This window comes from Dermacentor silvarum, chromosome 4 (assembly GCF_013339745.2).
Source record: "Dermacentor silvarum isolate Dsil-2018 chromosome 4, BIME_Dsil_1.4, whole genome shotgun sequence".
In the NCBI taxonomy this organism is placed as follows: Eukaryota; Metazoa; Arthropoda; class Arachnida; order Ixodida; family Ixodidae; genus Dermacentor; species Dermacentor silvarum.
The window spans coordinates 44,666,123-44,678,714 of NC_051157.2; positions in this window are offsets into that span (position 1 = coordinate 44,666,123).

Below are 12,592 nucleotides of genomic sequence, written 5' to 3' on the forward strand. Positions count from 1 at the left end.
AAGTAAGCCATCTATTCGCGCGGCCGTCTGCATCTACCGTATGTTGCAGAAAACGTGCGACCCACGGCGCGACCGTTACTTTAGAATTGGCTACGAAAAGCATCCTGGTGTGGATGGCGCTCGCGGGCACTGATTTATCTTTACAGTATTAAGGTTTCTACAAACTACGCACTTGCTAAGTAACCAAAGTAGGCCGCCGTGGCCGAACTGCAGCAAGGTTTCACAAGGTCCCAAGCCCACTCTGTGGTCAAGTTCGCAGTGGACTTGCACAGTTTCGGATTAGATGGTATTTAAAATTTTTAATTTAATTCCGGGGTTTTGCGTGCGAAAACCACGATATCATTATGAGGCACGCCGTATATGGTGGGGGACCCGGATTAATTTTGACAACATGGGGTTCTTTAACGTGCCCCCGGTGCCCGATACACGGGCGTTTTTACATTTCGTCTCTATCGAAATGCGGCCGCCGCGGCCGGGATTTGTTCCTGCGCCTAAGACGTTATTGATTCGGATGCGCTGGTTCCGCATATTTAAAGTGAATTTGCCACGTGTCTTCCATTCCTTCGCCGGTCTTCGGCTCAACTAAACCCTGTCTTCGTTACAAGCGAAACATTTCCCACTTCAGGACACTGCGTTATTTAGTCCAGCTGTCAATTCAATTGCTACTGTTGAGCACTTGGGAAGAGCAAACACATTAAGTGGCGCGGCGACAGTATGCATTCTTGTACTTTCTGACGCAATTTATTTGCCTATGGACTCTTGGAGGATTCAACATACAGAAAATGTATTTTATCTTGATAACCACATATATATATATATATATATATATATATATATATATATATATGAAACATTTTTATAACCATGGCCAATGATAGAAAATGATATTACAAGAGCATCGGACACAACAAAAGAAAACATTTGTTATTTATTGAACCACGTTCAGTAATGCGCACAAAAAAAGAAAAAAAAATATTTCATCAGGCTCTTTTCTTCACACCATAGCAGATAAGTATGACCTCCTGATAAATCCAGAAACGAGACAGAAATAGATAGGTAATCTATTTTAAGGGACAGAGATTCCCTTCGCGGCCCCACCAAAGTTAAAAGCTGATATAAAAGATGTATGAGCTATGCAAAAAAAAAAAAAAGGCAACATGTATCAAGAAAAATCACACAACCCACCTATACGCGCCGCGGTGGATTAGCGGCTGCGCTGTTGCGCTGCTAAGCACGAGGTCTCGCGATCAAATCGCAGCTACTGCGGCCGCATTTCAGTGGGGGCAAAATTCAAAAGTGACCGTGTCCCGTGCATTGGGGGCACGTGGTCAAAATTAATTCCGAGTGCCCACCACGGCGTGCCTCATAATCGAATCGTGGTTTTGGCACCTAAAACGCCAGAATTCAATTCCACACGATATACCCACCGCACCTTCTATGTTTACTATGAGTAATATGATTATAGTTGACGCTGTTTGTCGATCACCATCATACTTAACCGAACACGCCCACCGAAGATTTCTGGTTGGGGTGCCTTGATTGAGGGTGCTAGCTTATAATACGTCTTCATTCCAAAGCATTCAATGAATGATCCCTGCTTTGTCAAACGCAAGCCGCTTTAGGTGTGTATTCGTTGCTCCGGATAATTGTGGCGGTGGCTGCACGGGCTTATATTTTGCGCGCCGTACATTGCCAACGCGGTGCAGCAATAAGCATTCCTACACGCACGCTGTGTGGCATTGCACACCAGGCGCACACGTGTAACTCACAAATGAGGACGGCACTATTTGCTACATCTCGCAAGCGAGAACTTCGTTGTAACGGTCGACAAAGTGACAGCCATTCCACGAGAAAACGTAGAATGTTTATTGCGCATACAAGCGGGATCGAGGTTCGCTGGGTGACGTAAAGAAGTTGTATAATCGCGTTGAACACTTGTCGGCACATTATGTCACACTGATTCTGCTCGCGGGTCACAGCGCGAATGTATTAGGTACCGCAATTACATTTCGATGAGGGCGGAATGGGTGAGGGCAGTGGGTGCACGTTAAGTAGTCCTATGTGGTTAGATTATTATTCCGGAGTCCCCCCACTACAGGGTCTCCTATAATAAGATGGTGATTTTGGCAGGCTTAAACCCCAAACTTCTTTCAACAGCGGAGCTGTTTAAGCTTGAGCTCCAGCCGTGCCCGGAGGATCGGAAACTGTCATCATCAGCATTGGCTCGAGCATCGTTGTCTTCTTCCGCAGCTGGCTCGTTGGCGCCCCTCGGGTTGCGCTCGTGCCCTTGGATGTAGTGCCAAGCAGGAGCGCACGTCGTCGTGCTCGGCACGGTATTCAAGGACTCGTAGAACAACATAACGACGCGTAGAACAATAATTTGGGCTCCATGTGCGTGAAGGTTTGGCTCCATGTGCGTGGCGGGAAACAGGACGAGAAGAATGGTATGGCGAAGATGATGGCTTTTGCCCATGTGGAGAAGCGGAGGATGAAGAATCAACATGTGAAGATGAGCGTGAAGAGGCTGACGAAGTAGGGGAAACCCGCCATGGTTGCTCAGTGGCTATGGTGTTGGGCTGCTGAGCACGAGGTCACGGGATCGAATCCTGGCCACGGCAGCCGCATTTTGATGGGGGCGAAATCCGAAAACACCCGTGTATTTAGATTTAGATGCACGTTAAAGAACCCCAGGTGGTCCAAATTTCCGCTGTCCCCCACTAGTTACGGCGTGCATCATAATCAGATCGTGGTTTTAGCACGTAAAACCCCATAATTTAATTTAAAATTTTTGAAGTAGAGGAAGATAAAATGCGTCACTAAGCAATGTTGACTGATGAAATAAAAGAGATATGTATTAACTAAGCCATGTGTACGTGTGTCTGCATTACAGAAAAATAAAATACGCGCAGCTTCGGCAAAGCACTCCAAAAGCTGAAGGAACAGCGAGCGTCATACCTACTACGCTATACATCCACGCTTGCAGAGCTCCGCTGTTTCATCAGATTTCACAAGCGTGGAACTGCCTCTAATTTTTTTTTTAAGTCAACGACTATAAATATTACCTTGCACATTGCGAGCGAGTTTTGCAACGTCACTGGATTGAGAAGGATCATGCGCACGGCGCAGGTGTGTTAGCACACATGAGCTTTGGAACCTTCTTGCTCGAGAACTGATGCTTGTTATCTGACGAATGATTCGCGACGAGAAAAAGCGTGCGAACACCGTACGCTGTCTAGCTAACGTGACTTCCAACCAAACAAAATGGGGACTATAGCTAATCAATTTTGTCCCACCACCGACGATTACCACTATAGCGTTTATCAACCATATATGTGCAACCGTGCACACATATGGCTCCCGTTTCTTTCCCAATTCACAGGCGCCTCAAGTAGCGGTTCACCCGCCGTGACTTGCTTAGTGGCTTGTTGAAGCACAAGGTCGCAGGATGCAATCCCACAAGGTCGCAGGAGTCAGGCTGAGCCTATAGCCCGATACCCAAGAACACGCAAGGCAGCCTGTGTGAACGTCCAAGCCCGGCCACCAGAACAGCGTCTGAGGAGCCTGCATTTCTGATGTGTGTACATTGATGCATGATGAGGCTTGTGAAGCAGATACAGTACGGCACCACCGACTTTGAAGGTCACTACAACACGCTGGCCCCGGTAGATAAGAACGTCAACAATACACAGCTCGAGTCTGCTCAAAGGTAAGGTTTGTAGCAACGCGAAGGTTAATTATTCAGTTCGTCCACTCTGCTCATAATTCCAGACGTCTGCCATTTTATTATCGTCCGTCTGTGTCCGCAACGTGAATGTCCGCTAGCTCATGAAGCTGCTTCATGGAAAGTGCGTGCAAACGCTGACACGAAGCCTGATTGTTGAGAATCTTTACAATAATGGCAAGTGGCTCGGGGCGTCCGCATTGCCCTTGTGCGTGTCGCTTCTGAATCCAACGCTGTTCGATTCAGACCCAAGAGTAATGCCTGTACGGCCTTCTTGTTGAAGCCCTACTAGTGGTCAATAGTTCGCGACCAGCTCGAACTCTCGGTCGAAACAGGCAACCACGGTGAAAGAGAGAGAAAAGGATAAATGAAAGGTAGGGAGGTTAACCTGGGAGTGAGCCCAGTTTGCTGTGCGCTGTGCGCTATGCGATGAAAGTTCTGAGCGCTGTGTCAAAGACGCGTCCGCTCAGTCCGCGGTTGCCTTCAGTAATTGTAGCAGCGCTCTTGTGGCCTTGTGCAGCTGTGATCTGCGACACCATGGCTCCAAGATCGTTTCCAACTGAAAAGGTAATTCATCTAGCTGACTTATTAGAATGGTGCGGAAGGCAGGCCTTTAATATTCGAAGGACGGGTAATATACACTCTTTAAAAATTGCACCCTTTGGGCCTTGTCCCACAACGATAATCGTCATCTGCCTTGCTTGCGTTTGCTTTCTTGAAAAATCTGCGATTGATACTTACCTGCAGAGAATGACATGCCACGCTGATAACACCGCATGCCGTTCGTGACCTAGAAGTTGGGGGCGCGCAGCGTTAAAGAAAGGAAATACGGACAAGATTGATGACGTATAATTTTATGAGACAAGATCAGCCCCAAATGGAGCAAACTGATTTAAGAGTGTAGCATATAGAAGGTACTCTACTGCCCCTCGGCAACCACAGGCATAGCACTCATTGCTCTCTATCATTCCTATTAAGAATGAATATGGGCCGGTAAGTGTAAGATCTTGACGTGAGCGAGAAAGTAGCGTTTCTCCACTTCAGAGAAGCTTCCCACGCAAAATTAAGGCGCAGTTGCATAGAATAGTCGAGCGAATGCAAACGATGAGCGAAATCATCAGCGTCGGTACAATGCAAGGACTGCTTTCGCTCGTTTCTATTCCTTCATTATCATATTCAAGACTGGTCTATACCGGTGATAACGTTATCGGAGAACACTGACGAAGCGCGAAAAGGAATATAGAATCGTTACTTTACGCCGGCCCAAGTATGTACCAATTCTCTAATGTCAAATCGTGTGCTAGCTTTCTTAGGTACCGGACTGCGTCTGTGCTTGATAAAGATATAGGAACAAAATTTCTTCTCTCATGTGCTTTTCGAGCAGCTTTGTCAGCGAGGTCAATGCTGAAGATGCTGCAATGTTTCATGGCCGCTGAAACACAATGTCGTATCATTTCACTATCACGTATAGTGGTGCGTTTGGCGCATCTCCGGCACGAGTTCTTCGCAGGACCCGCGACGAATAGCTGAGAAGACACCGTATACGGCTTCCTTTGAGTCACAGAATATTGCCCACCGATTAGCCGCTGTTAATTAAATATAATCGACGGCGCCTCGGAAGGCAACCAGCTTTGAACCCGTCGATGTCGTTACTTGATAAATCCCGTGTTTGATGCTGATAGATATTGATGGGTAACTATTGCCCCTGTGGAGCTGGTCTGAATGGAACGTCTACACGGACGTTTGATTTGGAATAACAGTACCATAACTTACTTCTCTAGGTGATACCGCAAAGAGATTATTTTGTCTGCGTTTTTTTTCCCCAGATGCGAGATAACTACAGCCATGCCTGCGAGACAGTGACGCGTCGCATTCGCATCAAGGTCATTGCACTTCGCAGGTGTGAACGCGATCTCTCAACACAATTTATTCGCATCGAATAGATGGCTTGCACTGACGTCATTGTAGCCGCCATGTTGGTGCACCGACACGATGATAAGCTGGGTCCGTAACGTCACGTGAAAGCTTTCAATAAGATGGATTGGACTGAAGTGCTCGTAGTCGCCATGTTGGTGCCCCAAAACGCTCATAAGGTGGGTGCGTGACGTCACGTGAAAGCCATCAATAGCACTGCATGTGAACGTTATTAGGCATTAGAGAAGGAAATGTCACCGGAAAAGTGCTGGACATCTGACATCTTTATCGCCGTTTGATTACCGTGGTTGTCCAAGTGATACGCTTGCTTGCGTGTTCGGTATAAATCAGCATTTCATGGGAACCCGCTGTAAGGCTGCGCTACGCCACGTCTGTTTGTGCCTCGCTGCCTGTGTCCACTTGTATTTGTGCATCGTCTTTGACATGCGCGAAACAATTATTCGGCGATAAAAATTCTGCATCCGCAGTAGCATGCGTTACGTTAAAAAGGAATACAACTTACTGTGCGTAACGCGATTTCTTTTTTGTTTAAACATGAAGGTAGCACACTATATTAAGGAAAGCATAAAAGTTGCGCAGGAAACATCGATGATGGTTGTCAGCGAAGCGAATAGACCAACGCTTATAACAACTTATTCACTTATTAAAGGAATGATGCGCTTGCATATTTGTTGCTGCGAGGACATTTAAGTAGCGTTTGTTGTTTCGTTACGTAATTTCGTAGAAAACATATAGCTGTCAACCGACACATCTGCTGTGGCAGTATAGGTAGTATAAGTGGTCATACATATAAACTGATTCGTCGTATGTGTGTTTCCTCATGCGATGCAAGCGCCGGCGTGGAAGGCGGCCGTCACCGTCCTCTCCTGCCGTCCGAGCACCCTCTCGCCCTTTGCATCGAGCACATGCCCGATGCATCGGAGCCTTTATATCGGCGCTGAGAGTCCGAATACCACGAAAACGGGTGAAAGAGCCAAAGGCGGCTACTCTCTTTAAAACGGTGAGCCGCGTAGGAAAGAAGTTAAATGACAGACACAGATCGATTCCCTAGTGGAAGATTTGATTGACGTCCGACGACGGGATATCCGGCGATCCGCAACGACGTCACTATAGCTAAAATGGACGGTCAGTGACCACTATCCAGCCGGAAACCGGAAGGAGACGAATGCACTGGTTCTTTTTTTTTTTTTTTTCCTACAATGCGTCGTGCCTCGCCACCAACCCGAGTGCGGAACTTTCCCTTCGACGTTAACTATAGCTTCCGAAATGGGAAGGAAGCTGCCTTCGTTTCTGTCGCATTGTCACGAACTCGCCACGCAATCAGGGGAGAAGTTATCGTTCCTCTGCTCGAAGCTAGAGGCAGTGAATGAAATTGCACGACAGCCCACTGGGATCGCACAAAAAGAGTTGAGCAAGCATGACGGAACGCCCACGGGGGATCCAGACTGAGTAAGTGTTTTTGGCTTTTGTTAAGCTTCGAATGGCTGTTGTTCCCGTATAACATATTGCGCAATGCGGGTCGCCATTACAAGTGACGTAAACGTCTCCAATCAATTGTCACCTAGATAAACTCGTTTGGTTATGTTAGGTGCTGGTTAGGTCGCGAACGGAACTCCATGAACGATTAAGTCGTCTCTGAACGTTACTGTGTGCGCACAACTCCATCCTGTCATTCTCTGTTTCTTTTACAATTTTTTCTGAGCGGTGTCCTCAACCGATAGGAGGAAAGGTCACCAGTACGCACGACTGCTGAATGCAACCACACTGCGACGTCATACGAGAACCCTGTAATAGGGCGTAAAGCTGCCATGTAAGCTATCGAATCACCACGAAACTTATGATATGATTAATAAAAATCGGACCACTCGGTTCCCTTTCTTCTCCTTCATTACATAACGAGGGCTCGAATCCGGCAAGGTTGATGCCTTCAGGTAGCATATGTGGGTTTATTTACCAGTTGCCTTCACCCAAAAAAAAAAAAGATCCCGTACTCGTGACACCTGCGGACTTTTCCGCCGCCAAGGTTTGTGAGTGGTGGCGCTGGCTAACACTTCCATGGTTTATTCTAGTAGTAAAACATATATAGCCCAGAAAGGTAGACGGAAAGCGGCGCCGCGGTAGCTCAATTGGTAAGAGCATCGCACGCGTAATGCGAAGACGTGGGATCGTTCCCCACCTGCGGCCAGTTCTTTTTTCATCCATTTTCATTTACATTAATGTATCATTTCTTTAACTCAATTAGTAAGTACAAGTAATTTCCCCTGTGATGTTGTCCTTGGTGTCATTGTTTGTTGGCTTCTTGTGATATCACCAAACTTAGTGTGTGTTAAAAAAAAAAGCCAGAGTGAAAGTTTCCCACCTAAATCCTTTAGAGACGACGCATTCTCACACTCGTCTCGTGTCTGGCAGCCAAAAAACGACACAGCGTGAACCGGTAGGCGCTTATCTACAATACAGGCTGCTGAACTGACATTCAACATCATTCACTCTTCCTTCTCCGAGTTCGTGCTACCTTGCAGCAGATCCCAGCGCCCACCTATAAGAGACAGAGACGTATTACGCGTTCGAGGCGAAAATATGTCTCAGCATTGCGAAGGCACCAAACAAAACAAAAAAGAAAAAAAAAGTAAAAAGAGTTGGGTGGGTGGGTAGAGTCTTCTTCGAATCTAGTTTTCCGTGTCCGTATTTTTTTTTTTCTCCCTATCATCAAACACATTCAACGCTGTACATGCAGGCGAATCGGAGAGCATGCGCAGGAGCGGAGTTCGGTAGAACGACCTGCGGAGTCTTCTCTGTTATGAAGTCCCCGTGGGAGATGCATGCCGCTCACTTCGGGTCCCCAGAATCGAAGGAAGTGGAACTGCAGAAAAAGGGTTGCGAGCGATCCGCGTGGTTCTCTTGGGAGTTAAATATAACAAACATCCGTATGAGAACGTACGGAGCATCTCCTTTGTATCCACAGTGAAAAGACAAGCAAACCATAACAGATATACAGCGGTGCTATATACCGGTGCCCCGATAGATTTATCCGCCGGATCGTTTAGCTCGTGTCGCGTCTCGCTGCAAACAACTTTGGCGTCTTGCTTGCAGCGGACGTCAGTTATATTGTGACTTCGTCAGGAGGCGTACTTTCTGAGTCCCTCGAGGGCACGGTCGTCTAGGAAAGCTCCTTCTGACGTCTTCGCCTGCTATTGACGCCTCGTCGATTCTTCAGCATTAGCTTGAAGAAAGGGACGTGACGAAATTCGGTACCTTGACGCCAAGTGCATAGGACAAATGCACGGGATTTGGAGTGGGCGTAGATTAACATTTTTAATCGAACTAATCTCCGATCCTGATCTGGATAAGCTGGTTGTCATGCGTATAATATATCTAGTTGTTTATTACAGTTGGTTGATTAACATTTCGCAGTTGTACTCAGTGTGACTTCCGATCGATAATGGCTGCGTTTTCAAATACGACTGCTTTAACGTATTTCTTTGGTTACACTTGATTTCTTTCTCTTTTTTTCGTATACGGTCTGGCCCATCTCTCACGTCATGCTTGGGCAAATTGCTAGAACACATGAGTCTACATTGCATGCAAGAACACAAACACAAACTCTTCCCCAGCACAATGGTGGGTTTTAGACAACACCTCTCCACGCAAGGCCTCATCCTCAGGCTATCAGAACAGGTCATCAACCCAATGCAAACGAACCAAAGCAATCCTAGCTGAGGCTATCTCTGGACGTAACCAAAGCATTCGACAAAGTCAAGCACGAGGCTATCACGGAAGTCCTTTCAAATCTAAACCCACAGCTACGTCAAAACCTTCCTATCCGCTAGGACGGCGGAGATACGATTCGTGTCACTCAAATCCGAATCCTTCACGCTGGGAAGCAGAGAAAAGCTGCAAGGATCGGTACACTCACCCCTCCGTTTAAACACCACGCTCATACCCATGGCATAGCTCCTAGAAGGAATACCAAAGCTATTTCACTCCCAGACGACGTTACGCTCTGGGTAACCAAGAGAAACGACGGAAAGATCGAGCACCTACTGCAAACTGGTACAGCAGTAGTATCAGAACACGCCAGAAGGATAGGATTATTGTGCTCCCCACAAAAGCTGGAACTCCTCGTCATGAGATACAATCCACGATCGAGGCCACACAAGAACCTCAGTCCCGATAGAAATATACGTGGACGACACCCTTGTTGCCGAGGTCCAAACGATCCGGATACTAGGTATGCACGTATACAAAGCAACGGCAAAAACGCAGTGACTATCAACGAATTTACGGCATGCGTGAACCAAACCAACCGTCTGATCCGACGCATCGCCAACAAACACTTTGGGATGAAGGACGAGGATCTCAGGCGTATAGTCCAAGTTTTCGTGCTGAGCCGTTTCGTGTACTCCCTCCCATAATTCAACCTGTATAAAGCGGAGAAGGAAAAAAGTAAGCTGCCCCATACGACAAACCTACAAGACGGTGCTCCACCTGCCAAGATACACATCCACCGAGAGACTCCTGAAAATCAGCGTCCACAACACGCTCGACGAACTATAGTTGAAGCACACAGGACAGCCCAATACGAAAGACTGACCAAGACACCTGGGGGAAGACACGTCCTAAGGAAATTAAACATCCCGTACGAGAGCACTCAAACAAACGTCAAGCCCATACCCAGAGGCATCTTCAGTCACCTCAGGGTCGACCCAATCCCAGAGAACATGCACCCAGAGTGTCACAACAAACGGAGACAGGCCCGGGCCAAAGCACTCCAAAAAACACTACGCAGACCAAGACGAGGCAGTCTACGTAGACGTAGCCGAACTCGTAGAACCCGAGGCTTTCTCCGCAGGGACGGTAGTAAACGACCTCAAACCCATCACCACGGTCACCATCTTTGGAAGGCACGCGGAAGCCGCGATAGCAATAGCAATCGCAAATACCACAGCCAAAATCATTTTCTGCGACACCAAGACGGCCGTGCGTAATTTGCCAAAGGCAGAATCCGCAAAACGGCTCTACAAATATTAAAGAAAACACACTTCACCCCCGGCAGATCAAAATCATCTGGATCCCTGCACACTCGTCCCATCCCGGAACGAAGCGGCTCACAATTTCGCCCGAGGACTCGTCAACCGGGCAGTGAGCCAACCGATCCTGCGAGGAGCAAAAGAGCAAATGATAACCTACCACGAAATTATGCATTACTATAAAAACGAAAGACTCGAATACCCACTCTGACAAATCCTTAACCAAATTCCAGCAGGCGACGTGGAGGCAGCTCCAAACACACACCCTTCCCCAGCCCGTACAAACTAGACATATATGTCTACCCTGGGATACACTCCCCCGAATGTACGCTATGCGAGGCCGACAAAGCTGATTTAGCACACATCTTACACGAATGCTCTGAGCTCAAACCTAGAGCCGAATGGCAGCTATCCAACCGAGAGCAGTGGGAGGCTGGGGTGACCAGCTCGGAACCTGCGCTTCAACTGCGGGCCCTTACCTGTGCTTTAGAAAAGTAGACACGGTCTGACGGCCACCTCACGAAGCCATCAAGAAGCCCACATGTAATCTCAGAAATCCTTTTCTATTGACGAATTCAAGTGTTTACTTTTCTAACTTCCTTAATTACTTACTTTGCGGCACATATTCAGATCTATGAATTATAGGCGTATCCACTTGGAACGAATTCTCAGGACGACGAAATGCATTGGCATTCCAGTTACTTCTTTTAAGAAAACGCTGTTTTATGTGTTGAAGCACAAAAGTAACTGGAACACCAATGCATTTCGTGGGACACTTTGAAAATTAATAGCTCGAAACTGGCCATGGTCCAGAGAATTCGTTCTAAGTGGATACACCTTGCGAACTCACAGATAAATTTAGATATGTGCCGTAAAATAATTAAAATTTAGTTAGGATAATTATGCTAATTATTCAATTAGACATTTTGATTGCTCGTAGAAGTAATGGCCGCCTCATCGAGTAATTTAGATCAAGGATTAGAATTGTGCTTTCTGACATAGGCGATATTTTAAAATTTTGGACCTTCTAAAGAAAAATACCCTGTATAGGCCGCCTGTGCGTCCCACGCTACGAAGTTTTTATGCACGACACAGTTCTAGCTATACGGGATGCTTTAATTTCGTAGGTTTGAAAATGTAGGCAACTGTAGTGTCGCCGGCTTCTTAACAAACAATATATTGTCCGATGAGCAAAGGATGATAATGAGAGTTGATATGAATAATAAACAAGCAAACAAACGGTCCGGTAATAAAGCACATTTCGTAAACATATTTAAGCATGCAACAACAGTCAATATTGAAAACAGCACACTAATGAATCTATAGCCCACACAGAATTCTGGGACATCACCATCAGCCTATTTTTATATCCACTGCTGATGACGTGGCAGCATTCTGTGTAGGCTATAGAACGACATAACACAAACACACGGGGACATACAAAGTGTTAATACATAGATATACAATGTCACTTTCAGTAAAAAGGTTATTAAAGCTTTCAGAGCTCATTGCCATAATGATGCGCTATTCCATGGCCCAAACAACCTTTTTCCAGTTTTCATTAAAGAGCTTCTCTCTCTCTTTCTCTCTGTTTCTCATGATTAATTTTGACCACCTCGTCAGTGTGCTAAACGTAGAAACTTCGTTTCGTGAAGTCACCTGGGAACAGAACTCCACGGCATTTGGTGCATTCAAAAAGTTATAGGAACTATCTGGGGTGCACGCCCTTTGATCTCCTTAGAATGGAATACACTTGGTTATCGATAAACAATGAACGATACCTAAGCGGGCGTAGCCCAAATGCATGAATTCAATCGGCGTGGTGCAATAACTTCACGATACGGCATCACCACCTGTATTCCGTTCTGTTTCTTTCTGATTTGCCAAGGTGGACCGACCGCTTTGATAT